The sequence below is a fragment of the Neovison vison genome, chromosome 3 (assembly GCF_020171115.1).
Source record: "Neovison vison isolate M4711 chromosome 3, ASM_NN_V1, whole genome shotgun sequence".
Classification (NCBI taxonomy): Eukaryota; Metazoa; Chordata; class Mammalia; order Carnivora; family Mustelidae; genus Neogale; species Neogale vison.
In genome coordinates, this window is record NC_058093.1 from 33858069 (window position 1) to 33871372 (window position 13304).

Here is a 13304-nt window from a genome sequence, read left to right on the forward strand (position 1 = left end):
GGAAAAATGTCTCGAGGCAATATAGGAAACGTAGTCTTGAAACTTTTTATGTAATAACAAAATTCTGACAACACCCCCACACAAATCACATTTTCTAATGAAGAAAGGTAGAGCTAAGGAAATTACTGGACTGTCACCACATCATAAAATAGTCAGTGACTTAGAATTCCAAAATCACTTTTTTTGCAGCTAAGAAGAGACCTATGCTATTAACCTAACGTTATTAATAGTTTTCCGCTCTTCAACAGTACCAAGAATTATGACTCATATAATAAAGATATCATTTCAATGACATTAATGGCATTCTCAGGGTTGTAGAAAGCATTGCATGTTCCTTTTAAAATGAGAGTAAAACTCTTTGCACCTATTTTTGATCTTCTTAAAACTTTTAGAAGCACCTTATAGTTCATTTTGTCTGATTGTGTGTGTGTGTGTATATATATATATATATATATATAATTATAAATAGAGGGGGGGAAATCACACTTTTCCACCACACAAAACACAATACTAAGTGCTAAGAATAAGATCTTGAAGAACAGCTAGGTCTCCTTCTCCTGTCCCTGGGGTTCCACTGCAAGCCAAAATTTGACATTTCACTTAACAATGACAAACTGTTTTTAATAAAATGGTTGCTACTGCCTCCGAGTGGTAGGTCATTTTCAGAGTTTAAATTTCATTAATCTCAAGTCCTATCGGTCTAAAAGGAGAAAATTTTGAGACTGACACGGTATATATCGTTTTAAGTTTAAATTCTGAACATGATACTCTAGTTTAAGGACATGAAGAGTATGTTTTATTTAGAAAAGTGTACGAACAACTCATAAGTGTGTGAGTTTGGATGGCTTTGTCCATAAAACCTGCGTTCCACAGGGAAGCAGACAGTGGGCTTTCATTTCTCACTGTTTTCCAGGTAAGCGCTCCTTGACATCCGTGTTTTGCTGGTGGCACTTTCATCTCTAGTCATCAGCAACATTGAGCCATTGAGTGTATAGAACTCATTACTCATGAAATGCATCTGTGGAAGGAAAAGTGTTATTTTAAATCGCTAATGCATCAGACTGGAATTGTCTGTTTGCTATTTCCCTCCCTCCCTTCCTTCCTTCCATCCATCCTTCCTTCCTTCCTTCCCTCCTTCCTTCCTTCCTTTCTCTCTCTCTCTTTCTTTCTTTCTTCTCTCTCTCTCTTTCTTTAATATTTTATTTATTTATTTGTCAGAGAGAGAAAGAGAACACAAGCAAGGAGAGTGGCAGGCAGAGGGAGAAGCAGACTCCCCCACTGCACAGGGAGCCCGATGCAGGGTTCCATTCCAGGACCCTGGCATTATGACCTAAGCCGAAGGCAGACCCTTAACTGACTGAGCCACCCAGGCGCCCCTGTTTGCTATTTCTAATGGTGGAGTGATAGTACAGTTAATTTGTCAAAAATGAAGATGAGGATGACAGTTCTGAGGACTGTTTTAAACACAAGTGACAAGGCAAGCGGCTATTCCTACAAGTTGCACAAACTTGTTGAAAATTAGCAGCCAACAATATAGTTTGCCCAAATCAAACCCTACATAATTAGTACATCGGATTTTGGATTTTGGATGGTAGATCAAAGGCGTCTCTACCTTTCTTCCACTCTGAAATGAACCAAAACATGAAGGCCACTAAACAATAATGGCAACTCGGTCTTCCAGGAAAACAGAAAACACTAAATATCAAAATCATGGAGAGAGCTGGGAACTTTGAGAAGAGCTGTCAAAGCACTGACTTCTGCAAAATGATGAAACATCCATGGGACAAGCCAAAGACCTCTTATGTGGAACAAAAAGATTCTTGTGCATGTGCAGGGTCTTCTGTAACCCCTTGAATCCCACTTGACTCCATGGAGTGACGGGCCACAGTAAGAACAGTCAGATCAATGAAGCAGACAACCCAGGTGTTTAGACAAACAAAATGGATCCAAAGAAACCACACGCAAGAAAATAAAGACTAAAAAGTGATAGAACTATAAGAATGAATCTAATAGTTCTTTCCTCGTTTCTTTTTCACTTTCCCTTTCTCTCTCTCTTCCTTCCTTCCTTCCTTTCCTTCTCATCCTCATTTACTCCCTTATACCAGTCTACTCCTCCAGTGTCAAAGCAGAAGGGGCAGATCACAACTCCCAGGCGTCGCACAAAGTAGGCAGCTCTTCTCAGAGGCAACTTTACCCACTTAAAAATTCATTTCACGTTAGCAGTAAGGATTCGGGCATCACCCTGAACCCTCGTTTTCCTTTCTTATTCATAAGTTTAAGGCATCCAATGGTTGTTTCTTTAAATACAAAATGAAATTTTAAAAATCTAGAAAAACCATCATCTAGTCTGGTAGTTCTCAACATGGGTGATTTTGCCCACCTCTTTACCCAGGGGACATTTGGCAATGTCTGGAGATATTTTTGGTTGTTACAGCTGGGTAACAATGGACGTTACTGGCATCTGGCAGGTAGCGGGAGGGATGCTCCCAGACATGCCATGTCAGGTCCCATGACCAAGAACTGTTTGACCCAAAACATCAGTAATGCCCAGGGTGATCTGATCTGATCATGAAAATGTATGGGAATTACAGATAAATAAGAATGAGGATGGAGAAGTAATCCAACTCAAAGGCATTTGAAAAATTATAGAACACTTTACTCAAATATGAGCCAATCACTTTGAGAATCTGTATGTAATTAATGATTTTCCCAGAAAATTTGAGTTACCAAAAAAAAAAAAACCGTAGAAAATGTAGAGTTTCTAACCAAATTATCATGGAAGAAATAAAGTTGCAAAAAAAGACAAAACAGTGAGAGAATGAGAGACAAGTCCATCGACATTTTAAGGAACAGATTGTTGCAGTGTAATTTGAATTGTTCCAGAGCATATAGTAAGGAAAAAGAAATCACCTTTTTTTTTTTTTAAAATCAGAGTTAACAAGTTAATACCAAAACCTGACCAAAAAAACCATGGAAAAGAAAATTATAGGAGAATATCAATTATAGTTATCAAGGTATTAAAAGAAAATATTAACCAGAACATTGTATCAGTACTTTAAAGCAATAACACATGATTCCAGCTTGGATTCCTATTGATGAAAGTTTCAGTATTAGGGAATAATCCAATGTAATTTACCATTTTAATAAATCTTACCACAAACTTACCACTTTAATAAATCACAGAAAAACAACATGATTATCTTCATGATTTCTGAAAGGCAACTGTTAAAATTCAACATCTGAAAAACTTCCATCTCTGTCCTTTAAATAAAAGAACATATAAATATTTCATATCACGATTTTATATGCCATAACACTTTCTATGAGATACACATACATATTTGTATATATATACTTATGTTTAGTTAGCTATAAATACGTGTACTAAATATGTTTTTCCTAAAGTGAACATAGGGAAAAGAAAGCCTCTTTCCCAAGATAGGTTATTCCAAATATCTCATAGCCCAGGATACAGACATTACTTCAGAAGTGCGCACACAACTCAAACAGAACCAAGTAAATTCTCTCCCCTAGAATTGTAGCTTATACTTGCAAAGCAGCTTTTTCTGTCATTAGTATGACTAAGTTTGTGACCTCAGAGCCTGACCAAACCTTTAGAGGTGTGCGGAACCCAATGGGGTGTACTCACAAAATTATTAGGGTTTTGATCCTGCAAAATAAGAAGGATATTATAGGAGGCCCTGGGTGCATCAGTCAGTTAAGCATTCAACTCTTGATTTCAGCTCAGATCATGATCTCAGGGCTGTTAGACGGAGCCCCGCACTTGGTGTGGAGCCTCCTTAAGATTCTCTCACTCCCCCGCCAACCCTTTCCTCACTTCCTTTAAAGAAGAGGAGGAGGAGGAAGACTCAGAATTAAAGTGAATCCAATCAAATGTTGAAAGCATCTGGATCGGAGCTTATAGCTCTAATCTGATTTCAGAATTAAAAAACCTTTAATTTGAAGAGGGCCAAAAGGCCTCTCTTTTGACACACATGGACTTGTGGTCTCTTTTGGTTTAGCAGCCATTAAAAAGGGCTCTGTCTGTCCCATCTGGATGGGGAAAAACATACTCTTCCAGCATGCTATTCCAGATCTTATATCCTAACTAAAACTTCAGGTTGTATGCAACCATTAAGTATGGAAAAAAAAAAAAAAAACAATCTGTACATATTGGATACTTTAAGCATTGGTAATGCTTAAGAGAATCTGAGTACTTAACAGATTAACAGCTACTCCAAAAGTAAAAAGGCATTTGGATAATTGATTTAGACTTGCATTTTTAGGATGAAAGGAACAAGAAAAGTTGACTAATGTAAAGCAGTGTAAGACCATTTAGGAGAATTTATGACTTTCCCCATATGTATGGTTTTAATGTACTTGATTTATCAGAGTAGTATCTAAGAACTTGGAAAGCTTTGTTTGTTAATCAGACATTTGAAGGGCTTCAAAGAAAATTAAATATATTTAATTTATAAATGTAGTTTAAATGTCTAAAGGAGTTTTATTAGATTATTCAAGCACTCTTAAAAGTGACTGTTGAAATTTGCTAGCTTTATAAATAGATGATAAGATTTATAATTTAATTTGTAAAGCATAAGGAAGAATTAGGCTTCTACATTTATAACTTATTACCACCACTAATGTGACGAGAATGGAATTTATAACTTATTAAAGTTACAAATTTTACTAATATCACATTTAAATTTTGTATATGTCTATTAGTCTCTGAGTAATCTTGTTTAAGTACAAACTACCCCCTTAATGGCATCAAAACACTCTGCCCGAGGAGATCAGAAGCACCAAAGATCCACCAGCCTGGAGATCCCTGGGATCATTTGCTACTGGAGAAAAAATCTGCCCAGGAGCAAGACCAATCAATGCAAAAGTCACCAAGAGATGGAACAATGATCTCCTTAAACCTTTGCATCCCACCATGCCTGAAGTCTTACTGCCCTGAATTTTTGTAAGTCAGTACTTTCCTCCTTTATGCTTAAATTAAAATGTTTTTTATTAACATATAATGTATTTTTATCCCCAAGGGTACAGGTCTGTGAATCCCAAGCACAGTTTTTCTCATTTGCAAATAAAAGCTCAAATGTTGGCAGCTCAGAGCATCTGCCCTCTTGTGACCTGCTCTTCTCTCTCAGCTTTGAAATTGGCAGGTGATGTTAGGGCAACAAGTCTTTGATCTTATGGGTCAGTTTATCCAGACAAAGGTAGATTGTTCATAGTTGATTTTTCATGAGACTAAGAAAAGAGTCAGGCAAGTTAAGCGCTTTTCGCATGTCAACGGAACTGACAGCTGAGAGTGCAAAAAAGACGGGACCCCTGATAGAAAAATGGACCAGAAGGAAATGGGCACATGGGCAAGTGAACAACTGACAATTGGAAAATGTCCACGAATTCTATACAATTCACCGAAGAAAAATGACCCCACACTAGTATCAGAGAAAGACAAATGTAAACCACCCTGAGATACTATTTTAACCCATCAGATGGTCAAAAATGCAACTTGGATAAAAACCATTTGTTGGTGGGGATGTAGGAAAACAAAAGCCCTGTGCACTGCTAGTGGAGAACCACAGCTTGAGTGTTCATTTGGAGAGCAATCTGGCAGGATTTTGTGAAATTGGGCATACCCTAACTTTCAGACACAGTTTTTCTACTCCCATATATATAGGCCCCCAAATTCTCTCTCTGATGCCCAAGAGACCATGTACCAGGGGGCTGACAACAGTGTTGGGGGTTCCAGGAGTTAGAAGTCACAAAGATATCAGGGGCACCTGGGTGGCTCAGTTGGTTAGGCATCTGCCTTTGGCTCAGGTCACGTTCCCAGGGTCCTGAGATCCAGCACCGCGTCAGGCTCTCTGTTTTGTGGGGAGTCTGCTTCTTCCTCGCCCTCTGCCTGCAGCTCCCCCTGCTTGTGGGCTCTCTCTCTCCCTGCCTCTCTCTGTCAAAAAAATAAACAAAAAAATCTTAAAAAAAAAAAATGAAACCACGAAGATGTCCATCAAAAAATGTGAAAGTAAAGATTAGTAAAAAATGTGCACCATCCGTGCACCAGATGACCATGCAGAAGGAAGGAAAGGGAAAGGAAGGAATTGGCTGCACATATGGCAACATGAACCGATCTCAAGACCACTGGGGGCTGAAAAAAGAAAGTATGAAACAGAATTGATTTGAGGCACAATGCCTTTTAAGTACATTTTCTAAAACAGAAAGCAATACTACATGTTTATCGTGGACAGACATATAAAGAAATTTATTGAAAGACATTTGGGGAAAGTATATAGTAAATACACCAGACACAAGGAAGGGAATGAGACTGGGGACCAGGAGGGAAAAGAGAGGAAAATAAAATAAACTAGAATAATATAAGAGGAACTGCAGGAGAGAATGATGGTGATGATATGCCGTGAAATTAGAAGCATGATCAGCTCAATTCTATGCACCTGATAGATCTTCATGATCATAATTTGAAATTGAAAGAGGAACAAACTGAAAGCCTGTAATATTTCCCCCAAAGGAAACGTGGGCCTATAAGCTCAAAGGAATGACCGGCAAGCACCACAATTTACCGTGGATGCTAACCGTGGAGTAAAATGGAAGTTTATGAAATAATATTTTGTGGCCATGACAGGGAGGAAATGGAACTTGGAATTATGTAGAAACTTGGATTGCAACCACATAAAAAGGAGAGGAATGCATGAGAGCACAAGGAAACAGAGACAGTTGTAAAAGGAAGGGGATGAGGAGCCCCCATGAGAGAGGAAGCTGAAGAGAGGCTCCTTTACCGCCCTCTACTGAACCGTCTCCTTGACTTTTTCCCCAGGCTATGAACAATCTAGCCTCACTTCTTGTTGCCTTCCAGTAGAAACCCCAAGACTCCAAACACAAAATGACAAGATACAAATGAAGGCGTCACTATCCCAGGATTACAATAGTGCCGTGCCCTGCTTGAATCCTGCTTGAACCTTAGGTCTTTGTGTCATTCTTGAGATTCCTTGGGTTCTTTTGCTATCCATCTCTCTTTGACTTCTCCACCTCCTTTTTTTCCTCCTCTTCTTCCTTCTCTCATTCTTCATTATCTGATTATCGACCACGCACAAATGCTAAGTTCACAGGCATTTCCAAGGCTTCCCAGAACGATGAGACAGTTGACAGGTTCCCTGATTCTGAAAGAGCTTCTAACTTAGTTGGGAGAATAGAATCCCATGAGATGCCATGCACCTGTGCAGAGTATCAGAGGAAAGTGCCATACAAACCCTGAGTGGTACCCAAGTCTTAGGGCATTTAGAGCCTCCTTGGACAGTGATGGAGAGATTTGTCCATCTCCTGAGAAGGTAGGAATTCAGTCCAGGGCTTCAGGAAAGTTGAAAGTCATTGGGAAGACTCAAAGGTCAAGGTGGTCATGGAAGTTTTTAATGCCACAAGAATTTCTTCCTTCTTGACCACTCAATTACTAACATTTTTTCCAGAGCTAGAAGCTAGAAGGAATGCTGTGATTATATGGAGTATGATTTCAGAGAGTATGATTTCAGGGTATGATTTCAGAGAGGGCTCCAACATACTCTCTCAGCACTAACCCAGAAATAAGTAACCATAACCAAGAAATCAAACTTGCTCTGACAGAGGAATATGCTGGATGAACAGGAACATGGAGGCCCTGTCTTCTGGAAGCCCTAACGAGGCTGTTGCCCAAATACCATTACAGAGCAACTAAACTAAAGGGTTCCCATCTTCCCAGTGCTGTTCCCACACAGCTTCCGATGAGCCATGTTAAAACAGGAAGTAGCATTTCAACATTAGCTTCAGGATGTAATTTCTGGGATGAGCCCCTAATGTTTCCCCCCCTGAAGAGGAGGGCTAGACCATAGCTGCTTAAAGTGCTATTCGAACTAACAGTTCAGACGCCCTGTGTGATTTGGATCTTCCTTTAAATGCCAGGTAGCTTATACATTTTTACGATCCTGACTTATTCTTTCCTTATCTAAGTTATTGCTGAGAATATCTGACTAAGGCCTAGATTCATCTTTCTAACCAATAAAAACAAAAAGACCTGAATTTGCCCCTTACAAATACACCCCTCTTCCATGCTTGGCAAAGAATGTTTCTGTTCAATGTTAGTTAACAAGACAAGAAGTTATGGGGGCTGGAGATGAAGGACAGAGGGTGAGGACAGGGCTTAAATCAGAGCTCATGAAGGGCCAGAAGAACTATTGTAAGGCCAATGGCCTCTCAAGAAAATAGTGTCACGGCCACCCACAGACAGTTTTTTGTATTTTGTTTTTTGTTTTTTTTTTAAAGATTTTATTTTATTTATTTGAGAGAGAGAGGCAGTGAGAGAGAGAATGAGCGAGGAGAAGGTCAGAGAGCGAAGCAGACTCCCCATGGAGCTGGGAGCCTGATGTGGGACTCGATCCCGGGACTCCAGGATCACGCCCTGAGCCGGAGGCAGTCGTCCAACCAACTGCGCCACCCAAGCGTCCCCAACCCACAGACAGTTTTCAAGGAGCACACAAATTACAGAAACAACTGATGTGAAAGAAATGAGTGAAAATTGCACAGGAGGTGGATGGCATTTCAATCCATGATCTTCCTATGGGGGGGGAGCTAGTTTCTGAAGCATAAAAAAAGGGTTCATATTCATTTAGAGTCAATGTGAAGTTTTTCCTGCTAGTAATATTGTGCTTATTTTAATTTCTAGTGGTTGGGAATGTTCTCTCTGGATAACATTTACAAAATATTTAGCTTGATTTTATAATAATCATCTCATCCAAAAAAAAAAAAAAAAGAAGTATTAAAGCAGAAGGCAGCTCCAATCATCTCTGACAATGAAACTCAGAGCGATTTTTAGTATTTCCCTTGAAGGGATATCTAGGACAATTTGGAGTTCCTACAGTTTAATCTAGCAGGTGGCCAGATGTTTTCAGTATCTGGCCCCAAAGCTGCCAGATTGTTTTTCTGAGAACAGGTGTGGCTAGAGACTCTAGAAACACTGGCCCCTTCCTTGACTTCTGATGGTTTGGGATGGGTTTTCTTGTCCACTTTAGTCTAAATGCAGATTTTTAAAAAATTTAAGCACACATTTTTATAAATACATGTAAAGCAATAAAAGAAGAAAGAGTTGATCAAAAGGAGATGAGAGACGCTAATCCTTATTTAAATGAGGCATTACATAATCAGCTCCCAGAATAAAAACACTTCTATCTCTGATCACAAGGTGGCAATAGCACCCTACTCATTTAATGTAGATGACGCCAAAGCTCTGGACATTTGCAAACACTCATTAAAAAGGTGGGAGCGTATATTGCAGGTGCGAGACACCTTTTCCCTGTTCAGGACAAGATTTTTTCAATGAGATCGAATTAACCAGATGAATATTCACTGCATGTTACTCTCAAGGAAGCCCAAGGGTTCTGTCTGGGCTTCATTGTAGACCTCCCAGCATTACTTCCAACACACAGTCTAGGCTTCCAGAACAAGATGGAATCTAGAGTAGGGCCCCGGCACCATCTGGGGTTGTATTGGCTTGGAGAGCTCCAATGAGACATGGTTTTGGAAGCTCCCCAGGTAAGAATAGTCTGAAATGGGCTCTTTGTGACGAATTACCACAATATCAGAGGCTCCTTCAAGCCAGCCTCATTCTCTCTGGTTCTCACAGACAATAACAGAACCCCAGCTGGTCTGGCTTGAGCCCGACTTCCCACCAATCACACGGCTTCCGTGCGGCCCTTACTCAGACCCCTTGGACTCTGTATCCTCCCTGACTTGTGGCTGTGATACTTTGAGAAATGTTTCGGGGACTTTCAGCCCCATTCCCTCTGGGTGGTGTCTCCTTACCCACTTCCCTTAATGTCATGCATGCTTTCTCCCTGGGCTGTGTCTTTTTATGCTCCCCGCCTGTTTGTTAGATGGGAACACTGGCATAGCCCACCCACTGGAAGCCCACCCACTTGCTGAAGCCAAACCTTAATTTTTACATTTTTTAAGTGCATTTCAATGTAAGAAAATTAACTAGAGTTCTTTTCAACAACTACCAGAATAGAGAATCATTAAGAACATATATTTCTTCTTTTTCTAAAAAAAGGATTTCATTTATTTATTAGTCAGAGAGAGAGAGTGCGTATAAGCAGGGGCAGAGGCAGACAGTGGGAGAAACAAGCTCCCCACTGAGCAAGGAGCCTGATGCGAGACTTGATCCCAGGACCCTGGGATCATGACCTGAGCCAAAGACTCACTTAACCAATGGAGCCACCCAGGCATCCCAAGAAATATATTTCTTCAACTCACCTGGCCTAGTGATAACCTATTAGATAGCATGTCTGTTTAGCTCAATTAAATTTTGTGAGTAGGTATTTTTCTTTTTTTTTCTTTAACATGTTAATTTTATATTTCTCAGTGTTCCAAGATTCATTGTTTATGCACCACACCCAATGCTCCAGGCAGTACATGCCCTCCTTAACACCCACCACCAGGCTCACTCACCGCCCCAACCCCTCCAAAACCCTCAGTTTGTTTCTCAGAGTCCACAGTCTCTCATACACCATCTCCCCCTCCGATTTACCCCAATTCACTTTTCCTTTCCTTCCTTAATGTCCTCCATGTTATTCCTTATGCTCCACAAGTAAGTGAAACCATAGGATAATTGACTTTCTCTGCTTGACCTATATGACTCAGCATAATCTCTTCCAGTCCTGTCCATGTTGATACAAAAGTTGGGTATTCATCTTTCCTGATGGAGGCGTAATATTCCATTGTATATACGAACCATATCTTCTTTATCCATTTGTCTGTTGAAGGGCATCTTGGATCTTTCCACAGTTTGGCGATTGTGGCCATTGCTGTTATGAATACTGGTGTACATTCTTTTTACTATATCTGTATCTTTGGATTAAATACCCAGTAGTGCAATTTCTGGGTCATAGGGTAGGTTTATTTTTAATTTTTTGAAGAATCTCCACACTGTTTTCCAAGTGGCTGCACCAACTTGCATTCCCACCAACAGTGTAAGAATGTTCCACTTTCTCCACATCTTCTCCAACACTTGTTGTTTCCTGTCTTGTTGATTTGGGCCATTCTAACTGGTGTAAGGTGGTATCTCAATGTGGTTTTGATTTGAATTTCCCTGATGGCTAACAATGATGAACATTTTTTCGTGTGTCTGCTAGCCATTTGTATGTCTTCTTTGGAGAAGTGTCTGTTCATATATTTTGCACATCTTTTGACATGATTATCTGGTTTTTGGGTGTTGAGTTTGAGGAGTTCTTTATAGATCTTAGATATCAGCCCTTTGTCTATAGTGTCATTTGCAAATATCTTCTCCCATTCCGCGGGTTTCCTCTTTGTTTTCTTGACTGTTTCCTTTGCTGTGCAGAAGCTTTTTATCTCGATGAAGTCCCAAAAGTTCATTTTCACTTTTCTTTCCTTTGCCTTTGGAGACGTTTCTTAAAAGAAGTTGCTGTGGTTGATGTCAAAGAAGTTACTGCCTATGTTCTCCTCTAGGATTTTGATAGATTCCTGCCTCATGTTGAGATCTTTCATCCATTTTGAGTTTATCTTGGTATATGGTGTAAGAGAATGGTTGAATTTCATTCTTCTATACACAGCTGTCCAATTTTCCCAGCACCATTTATTGAAGAGACTGTCTTTTTTCCATTGGATATTTTTTTCCTGCTTTGTTGAAGATTACTTGACCATAGAGTTGAGGGTCACTATCTTATGGATCGGAAAAATAAACATTGTTAAAATGCCTATACTGCCCAGAGCAATCTATACTTTCAATGCCTTCCCAATCAAAATTCCACCAGCGTTTTTCAAAGTGCTAGAACAAACAGTCCTAAAATGCATTTGGAACCAGAAAATACCCCCAAATCACCAAAGAAATGTTGGAAAGGAAAAACAAAGCTGGTGGCATCATGTTGCCTGATTTCAAGCTTTACTACAAAGCTGTGATCACCAAGACAGCATTTTACTGGCACAAAAACAGAACATAAACCAGTGGAACAGAATAAAGAGTCCAGATATGGACCCTCAACTCTATAGTATTTTTTATTCATTCAGAATATAATCTCTCATTTATCTCTCCCATGAGAAGAGAATATAGATCATCATGCCCCCACCTTCCTTCTCACCAAGCTTACTCTCTCTAGCACTGCTATGTTCTTTTAACTGCTCCATGCCACCTCCCTTAAACACTGCCAGGTCCCTTTGTGGTTCGCTGGACCCATGCCACTCAGTAATCCTAATTTAGAAATTTAGCAGCAGAATGTTCTCAGGCAAGTGATCTAGCCTAGCTAAAACAGCAACAGCTCAAAATCTTGTGAGCTCATACATGTGGCAGAGGCCAAGCTCAGAACAGGTGTTCACCATTCACGTTCTTACTGTTCTGTATGTCTGGTAGTAGTTTCTCCACATATATTAAGCATGTCTTTTAATTCTGATGCCTTGACATCTGGGGACTTGCTGGCCCTGGAGAGACTCCGCCCCTCTCAGAGCTGGCTAATTCCTAGAGAGAGTTCAAAACTCACCTGAAAGTATGCCTTTCACATACAAACCAGTCAATCCAGACACCACATCGCCACTACCTCCTTTCTCAGCTCACATAAGGATCTCTCAGGGAGCCACTATTACCCCATCCTAATTACACTGGAGACAGGGACTAGACAGCTAGATACAGCCCTTACACTCAGACCTTGCTGGAATCCTTCAAAGTAGCTATCCTAAATCTGCACACCCTCCCTCGCCTGTTCCCTTCCCACAGAAACCACAATAAAGTCTCTTGCCCACATGTTCCCCCCCTTCCTCTTTCTGCCCCCTGCCCAGTTCTGGCTTCCCCACATGGCCCTGCAGCACATGGCATGTCCCCTCCTCTTGGGGACACTCTCTGTTCAGTGGTGGTCGTCTTCTGGTCTGTTGACCTCACCACTCCTGAACAGTAATAAAACCTACCTTAAACATATTTTAACAAGGTTCAAGGCAGCCTTGAACTACTGATCTTTTTCATATTGTTAGAATAAAATCTAACACGATTGCCAATATAAGGCGTAGAATTGTTATTTAATGTCTGTTGTGAAACAAACACCCTATTGTGCGATTTGGGGAATACAATAACTTAAGACAATCTTTCCCTTTCCTGATTTCACCACCTCTTAGAGGAATGTGATACAGGTGTGACATAAAAAACAGAAATCACAGGACAGACCATGATCATGGCAGTTACAGAGGGACAAAGAAATCATGGGAGTAAAGTGAAGATTTATTCAAGGACGAGATTGCCACTGCTGATGGACTCCATTTTT

General features: G+C 40.2%; 1 non-coding gene across 1 annotated transcript; it reads right to left on the minus strand.

Moving 5' to 3' along the window:
* Nucleotides 1-2131: 2131 nt before the first annotated feature.
* Nucleotides 2132-2284, minus strand: LOC122903703. Its single transcript, XR_006383986.1, has one exon. It is a non-coding gene; the product is annotated as a U12 minor spliceosomal RNA (small nuclear RNA).
* Between the last annotated feature and the right edge of the window lie 11020 nt (nucleotides 2285-13304).